Source organism: Vicia villosa, linkage group LG5 (assembly GCF_029867415.1).
Source record: "Vicia villosa cultivar HV-30 ecotype Madison, WI linkage group LG5, Vvil1.0, whole genome shotgun sequence".
Classification (NCBI taxonomy): domain Eukaryota; kingdom Viridiplantae; phylum Streptophyta; class Magnoliopsida; order Fabales; family Fabaceae; genus Vicia; species Vicia villosa.
This window is the reverse complement of record NC_081184.1, coordinates 32,188,655-32,211,719: the sequence shown is the minus strand read 5'-3', so window position 1 is coordinate 32,211,719 and position 23,065 is coordinate 32,188,655. Positions and strand designations below refer to the sequence as shown.

The window sequence follows — 23,065 nt, the reverse complement described above, 5'->3', positions numbered from 1 at the left end:
TCGTGCCCTATTATTTTAAGAGTTTTTGTGAGCTTTTTAAACCCTATCTTTTGACAACCAACCCTCCTCTCTATGTCTGAACGTCTTTATATATATATATATATATATATGGGAGTCCATTAGGTCAAGCTATTAGTACAAAATCCCTCTGAATCCTCATATTGGAAATTGATTGAATCTTGGTTTTAAAGGTTTCTAAAATTATCCAATTTCAATCTTTTTCTCACTAATCTTCTCTTCCATCAATTATATATCAAATATTGAGTAATGTGGTGATTGATATTGATTGGATTAATTGGATGTGTTATAAAATCTTATTCCATTTAATCTTGATTTACTTTGATTTTAAAATGATAAAAATCAAAATAAAATAATATAAATCCATAAAATAATTGGAAATTGATCCATGGACTCTCTATGAACCCAATATTTCGTGGAAAGTGCCATATGATAGGCCCATTACTCAAAAGTATGAATTTCATCAATTAGGGCTTCATGCATTTCTCAAAAATCGACCAACTTGTGCGCATCATATCTCCCTCCCTTTTAATCATTGATAACACGATTTTATATCGTATATTTAGCTTAAAATCCATAGATATTTATAGCAATTTTCCGTTTATTATATTGATTTATTATGATATTACGCGAGTTTTTGCTTTGTTTCAGGTTTTACACTTCAATTACGACTATTTGCGAAAAGGAAAGAAAATTGAGCTTAAATGACCAATATTTATGCCTAAAAGATGAAAAGGGAGTGCTGAAGTGAAAGAGGGGTGCAATTAAGGACCCAAAGGCCCAAAAGAGACGAACCAGCCCACAAAGGAACAAAATTGCGTAGCCCAAACCATGCAAGCAAGTGGAGACGCACGTCTCCACGTTCTCTTCTACCACGTCACCAAGAGGAGACGCCCGTCTCCAACTGCCCCTAGATTCTCTCCACTTGAGACGCACGTCTCAAGTCTTCCTGAAGAAACGGAGACGCACGTCTCCACGTCCAAGTCTGTTGGAAGCTCCTTTTTTCACGCAAAGCAACTTCAAAGCCTCGCCTATAAATAGAGCCAGCCACTTCACTTCAATCTGTCCGATTTCCTGCCAACGAAGTGCTGCCGAAATTGTACCGCGAACCGCTTTTCTTTATTCTGCTTTCATTCAACCGTTTATTTTCTCACAACGATTTCTACACTGGAAATTGTTGTGGACTTTTCGTAGATCTAGCCTTACGTTAGATTTATCGCTTTTATTTCCTTGTTTTTATTTTCTGCCATTTAAATTCCGAAGAACGATCCAGCCAACCTGTGGTGGAAGTTCAGTACTTGAAGATCCAGTTACCATTTATTTAATTCAGGTTTTTATTTACCGCCTTATTTATATTTGTTTGCATGATATATTATATGCCATTTAATATGCTTATTATTATGAACCGAACCGATTTATGCATGTTTAATCGTATTAATATGTCTGGCTAAATTACTAAAGGTGTCGGTATGTAAAGTAAGTTAACCGTAGGGATCCGAAATAAATTGGCTTAATTATGTTCTATTAATTATCACTTATTTTTGGTTTATATGTCTAATTTAATTAGTAAGTCTTAAAACCAATAGAGCGAAAGTTTGAGGGGTTAGGACGGTCAATGGTTAAAATCAATAGAGCGAAAGTTTGAGATCTTTAACCAGATAGTAGGCATAGGACATTAGTTTTAAGGATGGCGAAAGCGTATTAAAACTGATTGGAACTTATTTATTTTCAAAAATTGTTTTTACACTCGAGCGGGATGGCGAAAGCGTACGTTAGGGTTATTAGCTTGCTCCGAGTCAACAGAGCGAAAGTTTGAGATTAGGAGATTTAAATAGATAACCTCATAAAATAGGCATTTTATTAAGTACATTGTTTCCAAAAAGATCTTCTAAAATCTAATGGGATGGCGAAAGCGTACATTAGGATTAGGATAGTAGTCTGAATCAACAGAGCGAAAGTTTGAGACGAGGATTTTTAATCAATGGAATTAGTAAAGATTTTTAATTTAATTATGCAAAAGCCAATGGACCTTCGGATTACCTTTAGTTAAACGAAATACATACTGATACCTGTCTTTTATTATTATTCTTTATTTTCTCACAATCACTTTCCCTTAGGAACAATCGAAATTTTAGTACTCCTAGCTTTACATAGTAACCTTAGATAACGGTAGATCGATTCATAGTCCCTGTGGATTCGATATCTTTTAAAACTACACGACACGACTGTGCACTTGCAGTTACCAGATTTATAGACACGTAAAGTCGCGATCAAGTTTTTGGCGCCGTTGCCGGGGACTATTTAAGTCGATATCGTAACTCACTATTACACCGTAGAGACTAGGACAATTCTTCCCTTTCTTTCTGAACGATTGTATGCCAAATACTCGTTCAGAAGGAGGAGATTTAATACAACGAATTAACGAGATCGAGCGTTTAATTAACGTTAAACGTCGAGCTCGCAATCTTCCCGAATTAGCAGAAATTCCGATTAATCAGGAATTGATTTTTACTGATCAAATTAATCAAATCATCCCGAAGTTAGAGATGGCTGCTATTCGTCCTCTTAGAGACTATGCCGCTCCTTCGCGCGCTAAACCGCATTCAAGTATCGCACCACCTGCGATTGAGGCAAACAATTTCGAACTCAAACCTTCGCTGGTCCAAGCTGTTCAACAGAATCAATTCTCTGGAAGCCCTGTAGACGACCCCAATCTCCATTTATCTGTGTTCGTGCAATACGCCGACACTATCAAAGCCAACAACGTTAGTTCCGAAGCTATTCGATTACGCCTTTTCCCTTTCTCTTTGAGAGATAGAGCGGGAGCGTGGCTTCAATCCCTGCCTTCCAATTCCATAACTACGTGGGACGAATTGAAAAGAGTATTCTTAGCGAGATACTTTCCGCCTAGCAAAACTGCTATGCTTAGAGGTCAAATCAACGGATTTACCCAGAAAGATAACGAATCACTCTTCGAAGCTTGGGAACGTTACAAGGACATGCTTAGAATATGCCCTCATCATGGACTCGAACCATGGCTGATCATCCATACCTTCTATGGTGGTCTCTTATATAACACTAAAATGACTATAGATGCCGCTGCTGGCGGAGCATTAATGGACAAACCCCATGATGAAGCATACAAACTCATAGAGAACATGGCACAAAACCATTACCAATGGGGTGGAGAACGAGCCGCTCTAGAGAAAGCCCAAACCAAAGGAGGAATGTACGAAATAAGTGGTATAGACCGCGTTAACGCTAAAGTAGACGCTTTAACTCAAAAGATCGAAAACTTAACCATCACTCCTTCAGCCACCGCTGCCGCTGTAACACCTAACTGCGAGATTTGTGGATTGACTGGACATGTAGTTGCTGAATGCCAACTCTTGACTGGAGTCCCATCTGATCAAGTAAACTACGCTCAAGGAAACCCTTATTCTAACACGTACAACCCTGGATGGAAAAACCACCCGAACTTTTCTTATAAGAACAACAATGCGTTGTACGCGCCTGGACAAGCACCTGCTGTACCACCTGGCTACCAAAAAGCGCCTGTAGCTGCTCAAAACACCCCTAGGAAGTCAAATCTAGAAATTATGATGGAGAACTTCATAGCTTCCCAACAACAAACCAATAAGGACTTCCTGAATCAAAACATCCACAATAGCGAGCAACTAAAACAACTATCGAACAAAGTAGATGCTTTAGCTACGCATAACAAAATGTTAGAAACTCAAATCTCACAAGTAGCTCAACAACAAGCACCTACTGCTGCCCCTGCTGGCACGTTTCCTGCTCAACCTCAACCCAATCCTAAAGGACATGCGAACGCGATAACACTACGAAGTGAAACGAATTACGATGGACCCATAGATCCTAGAACTCAAAACGTACCCATGTCACAACAAGAGCCAAAGGAAACCCAAAAGAAAACAACTGACGAACAAACTGCTAAGACTGATGAGAACAATAACGAAGTGGAACCCGAAAAAGAGAAACCTTATGTTCCACCACCACCTTATAAGCCACCAATTCCTTACCCTCAGAGATTAGCTAAATCAAAAACCGAAGCGCAATTTAAAAGATTTGTAGAACTTCTGAAGCAATTAAACATAACCATACCGTTCACAGAAGCCATAACTGAGATGCCTTCGTACGCTAAGTTCTTAAAAGAAATCTTATCAAACAAAAAGAAACTCGAGGATAACGAAACTATAACGCTTACCGCTGAATGTAGCGCTATCATCCAAAATAACATGCCTCCAAAACTGAAAGACCCTGGTAGTTTCTCTATACCCTGCGTAATAGGAAAAACCATCATAGAGAAAGCCTTGTGCGACTTAGGAGCTAGTGTTAGTTTGATGCCTCTTTCGACCTGTAAGAAACTCAATCTAGGTGAGCTTAAAGCAACGAGAATGTCTCTTCAACTAGCTGACCGTTCAGTTAAGTACCCTGTAGGAATGTTAGAGAATATCCCTGTTCGTGTAGGTCAATTCTACATCCCAACTGACTTCATCATTATGGATATCCAAGAAGATTCTAACATCCCGATCATATTAGGAAGACCATTTTTAGCAACCGCTGGTGCAATTATAGATGTAAAGCGAGGAAAGCTTACTTTCGAAGTAGGAGAAGAGAAAATAGAATTTATACTTTCCCAATTCCTAAAAGCACCTTCTATAATTGACACATGCTGTTCCGCTGACATAATCGACGAGTGTGTCAAGGAAATAAAATCCGAACCAAATAAGGAAACCGAAATCCTAAGAATTCCTATTCCGCCAATTCTTGAAGACGACAACTGGCGTGAGGAATATCAAGATAACCACCTGAGTGAATGCTTAGCCTTAACTCCCGATCCTATACCTGGACCTAAGAAACCTGCTATAGAGCTGAAGACACTTCCTACCGATCTTAGATACGAATTTCTAGACGAAGAACTAAACCGACCAGTTATAGTGAACGCCAACTTAGGACGAACCGAGACTGAAAAATTACTTAATGTCCTAAGAAAATACCCTACCGCTTTAGGATATAACATATTAGATCTGAAAGGTATAAGCCCGTCTCTGTGTATGCACCGCATTATGCTCAAAGACGATAGTAAAACCTCTAGGGAACATCAAAGGCGAATAAATCCTATTATGAGCGATGTGGTTAAAAAGGAAATCCAAAAACTGCTAGAAGCTGGAATAATATATCCTATATCCGATAGTAAATGGGTTAGCCCTGTTCACGTCGTACCAAAGAAAGGAGGAGTCACTGTAATCACTAATGCAAAAGGAGAATCTGTAGCACAACGTACCCAAACTGGATGGAGAATGTGCATTGACTATAGGAAGCTAAACAAAGCTACCCGAAAAGACCATTTTCCTTTACCTTTCATAGATCAAATGCTCGAACGCCTAGCTAAACACTCGCATTTTTGTTATCTGGATGGATACTCCGGATTTTTCCAAATTCCTATCCACCCTGACGACCAAGAGAAGACCACATTCACCTGTCCTTATGGTACATTCGCTTATAGACGAATGCCTTTTGGACTCTGCAATGCACCCGCGACCTTCCAAAGATGCATGATGGCAATATTTGCCGACTTCCTAGATGGAATAATGGAGGTCTTTATGGACGACTTCTCTGTCTGTGGAGGAAGTTTTGAAACATGTTTAGAAAACCTTGAAATGGTGCTTAAACGATGCGTAAGCGTAAACCTAGTCCTTAATTGGGAAAAATGTCATTTCATGGTTCGACAAGGAATTGTACTTGGACACATCGTATCCGATAGAGGAATCGAAGTTGATAAAGCAAAAATCGAAATTATCGAAAACCTTCAACCTCCCAAAACCGTTAGAGAAATAAGAAGTTTTCTGGGACACGCTGGTTTTTACCGATGCTTCATTAAGGATTTCTCTAAAATAACCAAACCCTTAACTGAATTACTTATGAAAGACGCCGAATTTATTTTCACCGATAAATGCACTGAAGCATTTCAAACGCTTAAACGAGCATTAATCTCTGCGCCAATTATGCAACCTCCCGACTGGAATGAGCCTTTCGAAATAATGTGTGACGCAAGTGATTATGCTGTAGGAGCCGTTCTAGGACAAAGAAAGGATAAGAAACTACATGTCATATATTATGCGAGTAGAACCCTAGACGAAGCTCAGATGAATTATGCCACGACAGAAAAAGAACTATTAGCTGTCGTATTTGCATTAGACAAATTCCGTTCTTACCTGGTAGGAGCCAAAATAATCATATACACTGACCACGCCGCCATTAGGTACCTCCTAACCAAAAAGGACGCTAAGCCAAGACTTTTGAGATGGATCTTGTTACTACAAGAATTCGACCTGGAAATTAAAGATAAGAAGGGCACTGAAAATGTCGTAGCAGATCACCTCTCTCGATTGGAAAATCTGAAACCCGAACAAGTACCAATTGACGATGATTTCCCTTATGAAAGACTCATCGCCCAATTAGAAGCAAATGAATTCGAACCGTACCGTCCAAACTCTGAAACCAACAAATTAGCAGAAATAGCTTTAGCCCGATCTGACGCACCTTGGTATGCAGATTTCGTAAACTACCTAGCTGCTGGTGTGCTTCCTCCTGATCTAAGTTACCAACAGAAGAAGAAATTCTTCCATGACCTAAAACATTACTATTGGGACGACCCACTCTTGTTCAAAAGAGGCCCCGATGGAATCTTTAGACGTTGTGTACCCGAGGAAGAAATAAGAAGCATAATAACACACAGCCATTCTGCACCGTGTGGAGGACACCATAGCACATCTAGAACCTGCGCCAAAATCCTTCAATCTGGACTTTTCTGGCCCAACCTGTGGAAAGACGTTTATTTTGCTGTACTAAGCTGTGATAGATGCCAACAAACTGGAAACATTTCAAGACGCGATGAAATGCCCCAAAAAGGCATTCTAGAAGTAGAAATATTTGACGTCTGGGGAATAGACTTCATGGGACCGTTTCCGTCGTCGTTTGGAAATCAATATATACTCGTAGCCGTCGATTACGTTTCAAAATGGATAGAAGCTATTGCTTCTCCTACAAACGATACACGAGTAGTTATCAAACTTTTCAAAAACGTCATTTTTCCTAGGTTCGGTGTGCCAAGATTGGTAATTAGCGATGGTGGTTCCCATTTCATTTCAAGAATACTTGAGAAACTCCTTCGAAAATATGGAGTGAATCATCGAATAGCCACACCATACCATCCACAAACAAGCGGTCAAGTAGAAGTATCTAACCGCGAAATAAAACAAATATTGGAGAAAACTGTTGCTATATCTAGGAAAGATTGGTCAACCAAGCTAAATGAAGCTTTATGGGCTTATAGAACAGCTTTCAAAACTCCAATAGGAACTACCCCGTTCAAACTCGTTTATGGAAAATCATGCCACCTACCGGTAGAGTTAGAACATAAAGCCTATTGGGCCATTAAGAACTTAAACCTAAACTACACTGCCGCTGGTGAGAAACGACTTCTAGACATAAACGAATTAGAAGAACTTAGACAAGACGCTTACGAAAACGCCAAAATCTATAAAGAGCGAACGAAAAAATGGCACGACAAGCGTATATCTAGGAAAATTTTTAGCATAGGCGATAAAGTACTTTTATTTAATTCTAGACTAAAATTATTTCCTGGTAAGTTACGATCTAGATGGTCTGGCCCTTTCGAAATAACTAACATATTTCCAAGTGGAGCGATAGAAATCAAAGGAGAAACCGTCAAACCTTTTGTCGTAAATGGGCAACGTCTTAAGTATTACCATCATCTCGAATACGATGAAAACATCGAAGTTTTTAAACTTGACGAACTGCCCGCTCTTTCGAAAAAATAGTTTTCTATTTTAAAATTGTCGAGCTTACGACATTAAACAAAGCGCTTGGTGGGAGACAACCCACATTTATTTATTCTTTTTATTTTATTTTATTTTTAATTTTTAACCTTTAATTTTCATTTAATTATTCTATTTTTAATTATTCTAAATTTTAATTTTCTTATTTTTTTCATACATCTTATAATAATTATTATAATTATAGCCGCTATCTTAATTCGAGAAAATACTTCCTTTTTATAATTATAATTATTATTATAACTTGTTTTATTTAATTTTATTTTTAAAAAAATGAACACTAGCCTAGTTCTAACTTAATCTTAATATTTTCAACTTCTAGGTTTTTCACTTAACTACTAACTACGATGCAAGAAGTTGATAATATGGAAGTTGTGTTCCGTGGTAGAGGACAAGAAGCAAGATTTAACAAGCTGGCTGAAAGACACATGGAGTTGACTTGCTATCCTCACCAACCAACTATGGTGAAACTTGGTATCGAAGAAAGCATCCTACACCTGCTTAACCAAATTGGTTGGACTGGTTCTCACTTGTTCCGCAAGTTTAGCACTTACCGGAAGCTCACTCTGGAATTCTTGAGCTCCCTGACCTATCTTCCAAACCGTGGACAAGGGCTGAGAAAAGGAGTTATTCTCTTTAGACTCTTTGGTATGGAGTTTAATTTCTGCATCCGAGAATTTGCTGAAATGTTAGAACTACCTCATGGACCTGATGCATACGCCAAAGTAGCTGAAGAAAATCTTCCATACTGGGAGTTGGAAAAATACTGGGGCAAGATCACTGGAAACGACAACCCTGAAGAGAATGAATTTCAATCTGAGAACATCCACAATCCTGCTTTCCGCTACTTTCACAAGATCCTTGCTCACTATATTTTTGGAAAGCCTGATAATGTCACTGAAGTTACTAGAGAAGAGTTATTCATCATGTTCTGCTCCTCTCAGAATCGCCCGGTCAATGCCATCGCATTCATGCTAACAAACTTCGAGCGCATCACGCAAGACGAAGTTTCACCCATTAGGATCGGCGGATTTGTCACTATGATTGCTAATGCCATAGGAATGAGAGTACCTTTGCTTAGATTGACACCTTATGGTACCCATACCTCTATGGACATCAATTTCTGCTTTAATCGAGGTATCATCGGTAACCTTGGACCTGATCGGTTTGAATTGCTCATTGATAACAAAGTTTGGTATCAGTTCACCTTACCGAATCCTAGGACGAGTGTGCACAACCCTGCCAACTGGCTTTACTATGGTCAGATTCCTGAGAGAGAGCCATCACCTGAAACTCCTCAAGCTTATGAACATTTTGATGAGGAAATGCCTGCATCTGAGTCTGAACCTGAAACACCTCCTGGTTATTATGAACCTCTTCCTGAAGATGAACCCATTCCTGATTATGAACCTCTTCCTGTTGATGAACCTATATCTGAGTATGAGCCTGAAACTCGTTCTGAAAATTCCGTTGATGATTACACTGTTGATATGACTGATGTCGAGCTCGAGCAACAACAACCCGCTACATCTACCGCATCGGTGAATCAAAGAATGCCTAATCTGAATACGCACGAGCAAGCCATCACTGCGCTACAACAAGATGTACAACATGTGCGCAACGAGCTACACACTTTGCAAATGCAGTTCTTCGATTTTATCGACACCGTAAATGCTCAGTTCGACGAAGTTTTCAAACATATTCAGTCTAATGAGCACAACAATAGACATGGCTAGATGTTACTGTATTAGTCTATTAGATTTTATTTCTAGTTTTAGCAATTTTTATTCACTAGTTTAGATTTTCATTTTTCTGCACTTTTACTTTCTGCTTCTGTTAACACTCAGTACTGGTTTAATATTAAATGCAAAATTCTTTTGATTACTACTACTATGTTATATTACACTGCTATTGACTGCTATATATACTTGCCTGGTTATCATTTTTGCTGTTAATAGTATTAAAGTTCGACACTGTTCTGAACTGATGGACAATTTATGGTATCTGTCAGCACTGTCTGGTCACTTGCATGCGTGACCCACCTGCCTGCAACAGGAGACGCCCGTCTCCATCTGTGTGGGACCAGCTGACAAGAATCAGGGGACAGGAGACGCACATCTCCATGCTCTGCCCCAGCAGACTGACTGCCTGAGACGCACGTCTCCCAAGGCCAGCAGTCTGCATTTGACCACGCAGACCATTTTTCTTTCCCTCTTGAATTTTGAATTTGAATTTCAAAATTCACTCTTCCTCATTCTTCCCCTATTTATTCCATTTAAACTCCATAAACCTCATTCATCCTCCATCATTCACCTCTTAAACTCCATTCATTTCCCACTTCTCTATTCTATTCAAACTTCAAACACCACCATTAATCCATTTTAATTCTCCATTAACCACACCATTTTCAAACCTCACTATAAAACCACACCACCACCACTCTTCTTCTTCACAACTTTCATACCTTTCTCTATTTTTCTACACTACATTTCTATTTTTCATTTCCATACTCACCATGCCTCCACGTTCATTAATCCGTAGTGAGCGTCCCGAGCGACCACCTCCCGACCTTTCAAACATTATCTTCCGAGATGATGACAATGATGCTCAACGAACAAAATATGTCGCCTTCTACGAACGTTCGGTTGTTCCCACAAAATTTATGAACACCGAGTGTCTAGAAACTTTGGGTCTCATTGATGGTGTTACCCGTTTGCTCACTAAATCTAGCCTCCACCATCTTTGTACCGAACCCGTACCTACTTATGAGCCGCTCGTCTTAGAATTTTTGAGTTCTTTCAACTACGACACTCCCTCTAATCAACCACTCTCAACCGGTAGCATCCAATTTCGAATGTTCAACCGTGAATATGCTCTAGATCAAGATGTCGTAGCTTCATATTTGCATTTTAATCATGCACCAATTGCTCACCGCTCAATCTTTCAAGAACTCAATGGTCGATCTTGGGAGGATCTCGCTTTTGAATTTTGGTTCCATCTCACTGGAGAAAATCCTACCGGTTGGAGAGCTCTCCATGCTTCTCACATTCAAAACCCCGCTATACGTTATTTTCAACGTGTCTTGGGGCATACTATTTTTGCGAGATCTAACAACCACAAGGTAAACCAAAATGAATTATTTTTCCTTTACTATGCGCTTAACAATATCCGTTTCAATGCCGCACCGTTTATGTTCCAACACATCCAAGGTTTAGTCAACGCCCCCGCTACAAATCCATTCTTGCTTGGCGGCATTATTACTTCCTTGGCCTGTGCTTTAGGTCTTGGTGACGAGCTCCTCTCACTCTCACATCTCATGAAGCCTGCTCAGTCACTCGATCTCACCTACTGCCGTGACTCCCACTTGGTTTCACCCCGCCATGATGGCCGATACACTTTGGTCGTCAACAAAGTTCCTATTCCTTATGTCATCCTTCCATGCCCTGAAAGAATTAACATCCGTTATGTTCAACGTTGGAGGCTTATTGAAGACAACCCTCAAGATGACCAACAAGAACATCCTAATGAACCTATGGATGCAAATGAAGAAGAACTCAAACAAGGGCAAGCTGATGTCAACCTGAAGGATAGAAAAACACTTAGAAAGGGGGGGGATTGAATAAGTGTGACTTTAAATCTTGGACGATAAAAATAAATTGCACAATTATTTTTATCCTGGTTCGCTGTTAACGAAGCTACTCCAGTCCACCCCCGCAGAGATGATTTACCTCAACCTGAGGATTTAATCCACTAATCGCACGGATTACAATGGTTTTCCACTTAGTCCGCAACTAAGTCTTCCAGAGTCTTCTGATCACACACTGATCACTCCAGGAACAACTGCTTAGATACCCTCTAAGACTTTTTCTAGAGTCTACAGATCAACACGATCACTCTAGTTACAATCTGCTTAGTTCACTCCTAAGACTTTCCTAGAGTATTCTGATCAACACGATCACTCTAGTTCGTTACAACTTAATGTAATCTATTCAAGAGTTTACAAATGCTTCTTAAAAGCGATAATCACAACTGTGATATTTCTCTTAACATTTAAGCTTAATCTCACTAAGATATTACAACAGCAATGTACTGAGCTTTGATGAAGATGAAGATTCTGAGTTTAGATTTGAACAGAGTTTCAGCAAGTTTGATATAAGTTGTTTTGGTGCAGAATCGTTAACCTTGCTTCTTATCAGAACTTCATATTTATAGGCGTTGAGAAGATGACCGTTGAATGCATTTAATGCTTTGCGTGTTCCGTACAGCATTGCATTTAATGTTATACGCTTTTGTCAACTACCTCGAGCCTTGTTCACGCTGTGTCTACTGACGTAGCCTTTAGTAGCTTTAACGTTCCTTTTGTCAGTCAGCGTAGTCTGCCACCTGTACTTCCTTCTGATCTGATGTTTGTGAATATAACGTTTGAATATCATCAGAGTCAAACAGCTTGGTGCATAGCATCTTCTGATCTTCTGACCTTGAAGTGCTTCTGAGCGTGATACCATCTTCTGATCTTCAGTGCTTCTGATCTCTTGTTCTTCTGATGCTTCCATAGACCCATGTTCTGATTCTGCTTCGACCATCTTCTGATGTCTTGCCAGACCATGTTCTGATGTTGCATGCTGAACCATTTGAGACACAACTTCTGAGCGCTGAATTATGCGTACTCTTTATATATATTTCCTGAAAGGGAAATTGCATTGGATTAGAGTACCATATTATCTTAAGCAAAATTCATATTATTGTTATCATCAAAACTAAGATAATTGATAAGAACAAATCTTGTTCTAACAATCTCCCCCTTTTTGATGATGACAAAAACATATATAAATGATATGAATTTGCGATCAGAAAGAGTAGACGGCAAAAGACAAATTACACAGCTATAGCATAAGCATATGAATATGTCTCCCCCTGAGATTAACAATCTCCCCCTGAGATAAATAATCTCCCCCTGAAATAAATACTCGAAGAACTTTGATAAAAGACTTCCCTGATTATTTCGGTAGAGACGATCATATAAGCTTCTGCCTTCAGAGAATTCATAGCTTCTGACTTCTGCTTCCATTGGACAGCTTCAGAACTTGAATTTCTTTAGATCCTTAGAACACTCACAGCTTCTGATTCCTGCTTCCATCGTGGACAGCTTCAGAACTTGAATTTCTTTGATCTTCAGAACATTCACAGCTTCTGACTTCTGCTTCCATTCAGGACAGCTTCAGAACTTGAATTTCTTTGATCTTCAGAACATTCACAGCTTCTGATTTCTGCTTCCATTCAGGACAGCTTCAGAACTTGAGTTTTCTGGATCTTTTAGAACATTCACATCTTCTGATTTCTGCTTCCCTCGGATAGCTTCAGAACTTTGAATGTCTACCAACATCACTTCATGCTAGATTTGTATCAGAACATTGTTGAATGTACCAGAGCATCATCAGAGCATCTCTACATCCTGAAATGTTACAGAACAAAAAACTAAACGACAAAAGTCAGCATGAACGAGTTAGAACATAAAATGTATGTTTGAACACATTATATGTATCAGAGCCATATAGGCTGAAATAATGTATCAGAGCAAATAATGTATCAGAGCCATAACATTATATGTATCAGAGCAAATAGAATTTTGTCAGAACAGGATAGACAATGATATTCAAATTCTATTATCAGTGCTTCTGATTCATTCTTCTTTCTTGCTTCTGATCTCTGAAGCTTGACAGCACTCAGCTTGCTTCAGTTTCCAAGAGCTTATTCCTTTTACAGAATAACGCTTCTTATGGTTTTGCTTCTAGTGTTTGCTTCTGAAGATTCACTTCACTTCTCTGTACCTGCAAAACACTTTAAACCATATAGAACTTGCAGTTCTTGTTAGTGAATGTGTGGGAGCCTCTTTACCCAGCAACTGATAGATTTAATCAAATCATTTATCATTTATCTTCTCCCCCTTTTTGTCATAACATCAAAAAGAATATTTCAAAAGATTCAGATGCATAAAACGACAAATAGAAAACATTTACTGGAATGTAAAACACAAAGAAACTTTTCATTGATAATCAAAAGATATTACAAGAAGGTTCCTATGTTTAACAAGATGAAAAACATTCCTAGCAAATACAGAGTAGAATTTCCAAAGAGGAAATCACTACAAAAATTAAAAACAGAACCCTAGCTAGACACGCTCTGTGTCAACCCATCAAGAATCCCGGAGGACTTCTTGTCTTCCAGACTGAAACCTCCACTGTAGGAGAGATCCCAGAACCAAGGAGGAAGTGAGGGACAGTTCACAGACAGAGAGCTAATGTTGCAAACGGGGGTTTCCCTTAACATAGAAGTTAAGAATATCATTCTTAACCTCCTCCCATAACTCAAGAAAGTCTTCTGTCTTTGGGTGAAAGTTGATAACAACATCAAAGAAGAGGTCTGACTTGAGAGGTATTAGGAGAGCCATCCCGAGATGCACAGAGATCTGTCGCCTTTGAGTCATGGAGCTTCAACAGACTTAGGGTGAACGCTAGGTTTTGAGAGAAGATATGAAAAACGAGAGAGAGAGAGAGAGAGAGAGAAAAAACTTTAAGGGGAAAACAAAGAGATAGGAAACCAAAAACCATTTTGAAGAGTATTTAAAAAGAAATAAAATGAAACGAATGATGACTAGCATTTAATGTTACGTGACGTGAGGAGAGATAATAAAGACAAATGAGGTGACTAGCACAGTTACCTATGGTCGGTGTCCCTTCAACTGCACGCACGTTTATCCACGAATAGTAACGACAGGTTTACCATCCTGAGATAAAAACGTAACAGCTGTTTTGCTTTAAAAGAGGTTCTGAATCAACTTAGACAATGAAACGTTAGTAATAACCGAATCATAATTTCTAAAAGATTTTAATCAGAACTTCTGATATAAAAAAAATAATCCATGTTCATTTCCGAAGTTACTCATACATAAGAACTTCTTATCTTCTCATTCTGGGCATAAATCCATACTGATGTTCTTCAGAATGAACTTAAACCTATCTTCAGCCAGGGGTTTTGTAAAGATATCAGCCCATTGATGGTCTGTATCCACAAAGTTTAAAGAAATAACACCCTTCTGAACATAGTCCCTTATGAAATGATGTTTAACCTCAATATGTTTAGCTTTTGAATGAAGAATAGGATTCTTAGATAAACATATAGCAGAAGTATTATCACAGAATATAGGAATGTTACTCTCAAATATCTGATAATCTTCTAACTGACTCTTCATCCAGAGCATCTGTGTACTACAACCAGCAGCAGCGACATATTCTGCTTCTGTTGTTGATAGAGCAATAGTTGCTTGCTTCTTGCTATACCAAGAGATCAAATGACTTCCAAGAAATTGGCAACTTCCTGAAGTACTTTTTCTTTCAATTCTGTCTCCAGCATAATCAGCATCACAGAATCCTACTAAGTTGTATTCTTTAGATTTTCTGTAAACTAAACCAACATTAGTAGTACCTTTCAGATACCTTAGAATTCTCTTAACAGCAGTTAAATGAGATTCTCTAGGATCTGATTGGAATCTAGCACACAAACAAACACTGAACAGAATGTCAGGTCTAGAAGCAGTCAGATATAGAAGAGATCCAATCATACCTCTGTATAACTTCTGATCTACCTTCTTACTTACCTCATCCTTACCTAGGATGCATGTTGGATGCATAGGAGTTTTGGCTTCTTTGCAGTCCAGAAGATTAAACTTCTTCAGAAGTTCCTTCACATACTTGGTTTGATGAACATACGTTCCTTCTGATGTTTGATTTATTTGTATTCCAAGGAAATACTTGAGTTCTCCCATCATGCTCATTTCAAACTCAGCCTGCATAGACTTAGCAAACTCCTTTCCAAGTGTAGCATTAGATGTTCCAAAAATAATATCATCTACATATATTTGACAGATTAAAATATCCTTTTCAAAGGTTTTACAAAAGAGAGTAGTGTCCACTTTTCCTCTAGTGAAACCATTATCCAGAAGGAAAGAACTTAAGCGTTCATACCAAGCTCTGGGAGCCTGTTTCAATCCATATAATGATTTCTTTAGTTTAAACACATGATTCGGAGACATAGAGTCTTCAAAACCAGGAGGTTGATGGACATAAACTTCTTCATCTATATAACCATTTAAGAAGGCACTCTTAACATCCATCTGATAGAGAGTGATGTTATGTTGAGTGGCAAAAGAAATTAATAGACGAATAGATTCTAACCTGGCCACTGGTGCAAAGGTTTCTGTATAATCAATCCCTTCTTGCTGACTATAACCCTGAGCCACCAGTCTGGCTTTGTTCCTTACCACTTCACCTTTCTCACTGAGCTTGTTTCTGAAGACCCATTTTGTACCAATTATATTGAATCCATCTGGTCTAGGAACAAGATCCCAAACATCATTCCTTGTAAACTGATTCAGTTCTTCTTGCATAGCAATTATCCAGTCTGGATCTTCTAGAGCATGATCAACAGAAGTTGGCTCGATCAAAGATACAAGACCTAATTGACGGTCTGCATTGTTCTTAAGGAATGCTCTTGTTCTGATTGGATCATCCTTCTTTCCAAGAATGACATCTTCTGAATGACCAGAGATGAGTCTAGATGATCTTCTGACAGATGGTTCTTCAGAAATACTTAGATCCTCCAGAGAAGCTGATACTTGATCTTCAGATTCTTTGCTTCTGAGAAGCTCTGCTTCTGATGCATTGCTTCTTGGCTCAACTACTTCTGATATGTCAATATCATAACCTGCAAAATTATCAACCTGCTTTGGTTTTTCAGAACCAAGCTTATCATCAAACCTGATATTGATTGATTCTTCCACAATCAATGTTTCAGTATTGTATACTCTGTAGCCTTTTGAGCGTTCAGAATATCCAAGAAGAAAACATTTTTGAGCTTTGGAATCAAACTTACCAAGACAATCTTTAGTGTTCAGAATAAAGCATACACATCCAAAAGGATGGAAATATGAAATGTTGGGCTTTCTATTCTTCCACAATTCATAGGGAGTCTTATTTAGAATAGGTCTGATAGAGATTCTATTCTGAATATAGCATGCAGTGTTTATTGCTTCTGCCCAGAAATGCTTAGCCATATTGGTTTCATTGATCATGGTTCTGGCCATTTCTTGCAGAGTCCTATTCTTTCGTTCTACAACTCCATTTTGCTGTGGAGTTCTAGGACAAGAGAAATCATGGGCAATACCATTTTCTTTGAAGAATTCTTCAAAGGATCTGTTCTCAAATTCACCACCATGATCACTTCTGACCTTTATGATTTTACACTCTTTTTCAGATTGAATCTGAATGCAGAAATCAAAGAACACTGAATGAGTCTCATCCTTGTGTTTCAAGAATTTTACCCACGTCCAGCGACTATAATCATCTACGATGACTAATCCATATTTCTTTCCTCTGACAGATGCTGTTTTGACTGGTCCAAACAGATCAATGTGCAAGAGTTCTAATGGCCTTGAGGTAGAAACAACATTCTTAGACTTGAATGCAGGTTTGGAGAACTTGCCCTTCTGACATGCTTCACAAAGAGCATCTGATTTGAATTTCAGATTAGGGAGTCCTCTGACCAGATCCAGTTTGTTAATCTGAGAAATCTTTCTCAAACTAACATGACCTAATCTTCTGTGCCAGACCCACTGCTCTTCAGAAACAGACATAAGACAAGTCACCTTCTGACTCATAAGATCTTGCAGATCTGTCTTATAAATGTTGTTCTTCCTCTTGCCTGTAAATAGGATTGAGCCATCCTTCTGATTTACAGCCTTGCAAGACTTTTGATTGAAGATTATATCATAACCATTGTCACTTAATTGACTGATAGATAAGAGGTTATGAGTTAATCCTTCTACAAGAAGTACATTAGAAATGGAAGGAGAGTTACCAGACTTTATAGTTCCAGAGCCAATTATCTTGCCCTTCTGATCTCCTCCAAACTTGACTTCTCCTCCAGACTTAAGCACCAGGTCTTGGAACATAGACCTTCTTCCTGTCATGTGTCGTGAGCATCCAGAGTCCAGGTACCATGACATGTTGTGCTTTGTCCTTCTTGCAGCCAAGGATATCTGCAATAGGAATAATCTTATCCTTAGGTACCCACATTTTCTTGGGTCCTTTCTTGTTAGATTTTCTCAAGTTCTGATTGAACTTGGGTTTAACATTGTAAGCAATAGGAGGAACAGCATGATAATTTTTAATGTGAGTTTCATGATATTTCTTAGGTTGTGTCACATGCTTTTTGGTGTGTGTTATGTGAAAGCTTTGAGCATGTGAAGTGTGCCTAATATCATGAGAGTGGCCATACTTGAACTGATCATACAATGGCTTGTATGTGATTTTCATTTCATCAACAGGTTCAAGTTTGTATGGGGTTTCACCCTCAAAACCAATGCCTACTCTTTTGTTTCCAGACACAGCATATATCATAGAAGCTAGCTGACTTCTGCCAATACTTCTAGATAAGAACTTCCTGAAACTTAAATCATATTCTTTCAGAATATGGTTTAGACTAGGAGTGGATTTTTCTGAATCAGAAGGAGATCCAACATTATTGGATAATTTTAAAAGTTTTTCTCTTAATTCAGAATTTTCCAACTCAAGCTTCTTTGTTTCAAATTCAAATTGCTTTTTCAGCTTTTTGTATTTGAGACTAATTTGAGACTTGAGTTCCAGAAGTTCAGTTAGACCGGAAACTAACTCATCTCTAGTAAGTTCAGAAAATACCTCTTCAGAATCTGATTCTGATGTAGATTCTGATCCGTCATCTTCTGTCGCCATCAGCGCACAGTTAGCCTGCTCATCTTCTGAATCATCTTCTGACTCATCCCAGGTTGCCATAAGACCTTTCTTCTTATGAAACTTCTTCTTGGGATTCTCCTTCTGAAGATTTGGACATTCATTCCTGAAGTGTCCTGGTTCATTGCATTCATAGCACATGACCTTCTTCTTGTCAGATCTTCTGTCATCAGAAGATTCTCCATGTTCAAATCTCTTTGAACTTCTGAAGCCTCTGAACTTCCTTTGCTTGCTCTTCCAGAGTTGATTTACCCTTCTGGAAATCATGGACAGTTCATCTTCTTCTTCAGATTCTGATTCTTCAGGATCTTCTTCTCTAGCCTGAAAAGCGTTAGTGCATTTCTTGATATTTGATTTTAATGCAATAGACTTACCTTTCTTTTGAGGCTCATTTGCGTCCAGCTCTATTTCATGACTTCTCAAGGCACTGATAAGCTCTTCCAGAGAAACTTCATTCAAATTCTTCGCAATCTTGAATGCAGTCACCATCGGACCCCATCTTCTGGGTAAGCTTCTGATGATCTTCTTTACATGATCAGCCTTGGTGTATCCTTTGTCAAGAACTCTCAATCCAGCAGTCAGAGTTTGAAATCTCGAAAACATCTTTTCAATGTCTTCATCATCCTCCATCTTGAAGGCTTCATACTTCTGGATTAAGGCTAGAGCTTTAGTCTCCTTGACTTGAGCATTTCCTTCATGAGTCATTTTCAAGGACTCATATATGTCATAGGCCGTTTCCCTGTTAGATATCTTCTCATACTCAGCATGAGAGATAGCATTCAGCAAAACAGTTCTGCATTTATGATGATTCCTGAAAAGCTTTTTCTGATCATCATCCATTTCTTGCCTTGTTAGCTTTACGCCTCTGGCATTTACAGGATGTTTGTAACCATCCATCAGAAGATCCCATAGATCACCATCTAGACCCAGAAAGTAACTTTCCAGTTTATCTTTCCAGCATTCAAAGTTTTCACCATCAAATACCGGCGGTCTAGTATAACCATTGTTACCGTTGTATTGCTCAGCAGAGCCAGATGTAGATGCAGGTGTAGGTGTAGACTTTTCACTTTCATCAACCATCTTTTACTGAAGCGTTTTTCTCTTCCTGAATCTTTTCTAAACACGGTTAAGTGCTTGCACCTTAGAACCGGCGCTCTGATACCAATTGAAGGATAGAAAAACACTTAGAAAGGGGGGGGATTGAATAAGTGTGACTTTAAATCTTGGACGATAAAAATAAATTGCACAATTATTTTTATCCTGGTTCGCTGTTAACGAAGCTACTCCAGTCCACCCCCGCAGAGATGATTTACCTCAACCTGAGGATTTAATCCACTAATCGCACGGATTACAATGGTTTTCCACTTAGTCCGCAACTAAGTCTTCCAGAGTCTTCTGATCACACACTGATCACTCCAGGAACAACTGCTTAGATACCCTCTAAGACTTTTTCTAGAGTCTACAGATCAACACGATCACTCTAGTTACAATCTGCTTAGTTCACTCCTAAGACTTTCCTAGAGTATTCTGATCAACACGATCACTCTAGTTCGTTACAACTTAATGTAATCTATTCAAGAGTTTACAAATGCTTCTTAAAAGCGATAATCACAACTGTGATATTTCTCTTAACATTTAAGCTTAATCTCACTAAGATATTACAACAGCAATGTAGTGAGCTTTGATGAAGATGAAGATTCTGAGTTTAGATTTGAACAGAGTTTCAGCAAGTTTGATATAAGTTGTTTTGGTGCAGAATCGTTAACCTTGCTTCTTATCAGAACTTCATATTTATAGGCGTTGAGAAGATGACCGTTGAATGCATTTAATGCTTTGCGTGTTCCGTACAGCATTGCATTTAATGTTATACGCTTTTGTCAACTACCTCGAGCCTTGTTCACGCTGTGTCTACTGACGTAGCCTTTAGTAGCTTTAACGTTCCTTTTGTCAGTCAGCGTAGTCTGCCACCTGTACTTCCTTCTGATCTGATGTTTGTGAATATAACGTTTGAATATCATCAGAGTCCAACAGCTTGGTGCATAGCATCTTCTGATCTTCTGACCTTGAAGTGCTTCTGAGCGTGATACCATCTTCTGATCTTCAGTGCTTCTGATCTCTTGTTCTTCTGATGCTTCCATAGACCCATGTTCTGATTCTGCTTCGACCATCTTCTGATGTCTTGCCAGACCATGTTCTGATGTTGCATGCTGAACCATTTGAGACACAACTTCTGAGCGCTGAATTATGCGTACTCTTTATATATATTTCCTGAAAGGGAAATTGCATTGGATTAGAGTACCATATTATCTTAAGCAAAATTCATATTATTGTTATCATCAAAACTAAGATAATTGATAAGAACAAATCTTGTTCTAACACAACCAACCTCCTCCAAACAACCCTCCGCCTATCACTCTTGAAGCCATGTATGCTGCTATTCAACGCCAAGATCAACTCGTTCAAGCTATGCAGACAAACCAAACTGAAACAATTAGGCTCATCCGAGAGATGCAACAGGAGCACCGTGACTATGCTATTAGGAACGAAAGTCAATACGCTGAAATTGCTACATATTTGCATGATCTTGACATTCGTGTGAATGACTCTCCTCCTGATAGACGTCGCCGTGTTCGTACAAGAGGCGCGAGCAGTTCTCGAAACCGCAACAATGAGGAGTAGTTCTTATGCACTGAGGACATTGCATCATCTAAGTCTGGGGGAGTCGTATTATTTCTATTTCCTTTAGTTTTATTTTTCCCTTCAGTTATTTCCCTTCCTTGTAATGTTTTTCTAATTCAATAAAGAATATTTATGGAATTTAAGTCTTATATGTATAATTCCGTAGTTATTTCAATTTCTTCCATTTTCTTGAGCCATGACAAAAATTTTTGCTCCTAAACGATAAACGCAAACCCCACACGTTTGAGAAATACGAAGCTACTCAAACACTCAACGCATTGAAACTGAATATAGTCAATATCCTTATTGTCCCAACACTCTAAAACCCCCAAGTGTGCGTAACCGATTTGAATACCCGTTGTACCAAAACCATCGACTTTAAGTTTTGAAATAACCCTTAGTAGTTTATTCTAGCAGTCGGCACCGTCTTAGATACAAACTACGCAGAGAGTCGATGAATATAAGTGTATGATCCTCATAATAATAATTATGTGTGCTTAACCACAAGAAGAAATGTGCCTACTAAGTAAGGTGATCCTCACAAGATCATTTAACCTAACGGTCGCAAATCTCAAATACAAAGAATTTAAAAACTCACTGTCGATTGGTTCAGAAGTCATCTGGTAATGAACTTGGTAGGAAGGACTATTGTCCGATTCCCCACAATCTACAAGTGAGTGCTAAGGAGTATACCACATATTGTGCCAGAACTCCATGAGAAGGATCATAGTCACTAACCGACTACTCTGCTATGTGCGTGTCAAGATAATGGGCTTAATGTGATTGCGCGCGAATGAAAAGGGTGAAACATGATGATGAGTCAAAAAGGTCGAGCTATAATGGCATGATTCGGATTGGTATGCATACTGGGAGTTATTTAGTGTTGTTACTATAGGTTTATTGCTAGAATCATTATCATTATTTCCAAATAAGAACACTATGTAGCTGAGTATGACCGAACGACGTGGTGGAAGTGTGTTTCATTTATCTTTATCTTATTATTTTGCTTGAGGACAAGCAAAGGTTCAAGTCTGGGGGAATTTGATAACACGATTTTATATCGTATATTTAGCTTAAAATCCATAGATATTTATAGCAATTTTCCGTTTATTATATTGATTTATTATGATATTACGCGAGTTTTTGCTTTGTTTCAGGTTTTACACTTCAATTACGACTATTTGCGAAAAGGAAAGAAAATTGAGCTTAAATGACCAATATTTATGCCTAAAAGATGAAAAGGGAGTGCTGAAGTGAAAGAGGGGTGCAATTAAGGACCCAAAGGCCCAAAAGAGACGAACCAGCCCACAAAGGAACAAAATTGCGTAGCCCAAACCATGCAAGCAAGTGGAGACGCACGTCTCCACGTTCTCTTCTGCCACGTCACCAAGAGGAGACGCCCGTCTCCAACTGCCCCTAGATTCTCTCCACTTGAGACGCACGTCTCAAGTCTTCCTGAAGAAACGGAGACGCACGTCTCCACGTCCAAGTCTGTTGGAAGCTCCTTTTTTCACGCAAAGCAACTTCAAAGCCTCGCCTATAAATAGAGCCAGCCACTTCACTTCAATCTGTCCGATTTCCTGCCAACGAAGTGCTGCCGAAATTGTACCGCGAACCGCTTTTCTTTATTCTGCTTTCATTCAACCGTTTATTTTCTCACAA

At 38.8% G+C, this 23,065-nt stretch overlaps 1 non-coding gene across 1 annotated transcript; it reads right to left on the bottom strand.

Annotated features, from left to right (window-relative positions):
* Positions 1-2,939: 2,939 nt before the first annotated feature.
* LOC131608330 (small nucleolar RNA R71) lies at positions 2,940-3,046 on the bottom strand. Its single transcript, XR_009285597.1, has one exon. It is a non-coding gene; the product is annotated as a small nucleolar RNA R71 (small nucleolar RNA).
* Positions 3,047-23,065: the final 20,019 nt, after the last annotated feature.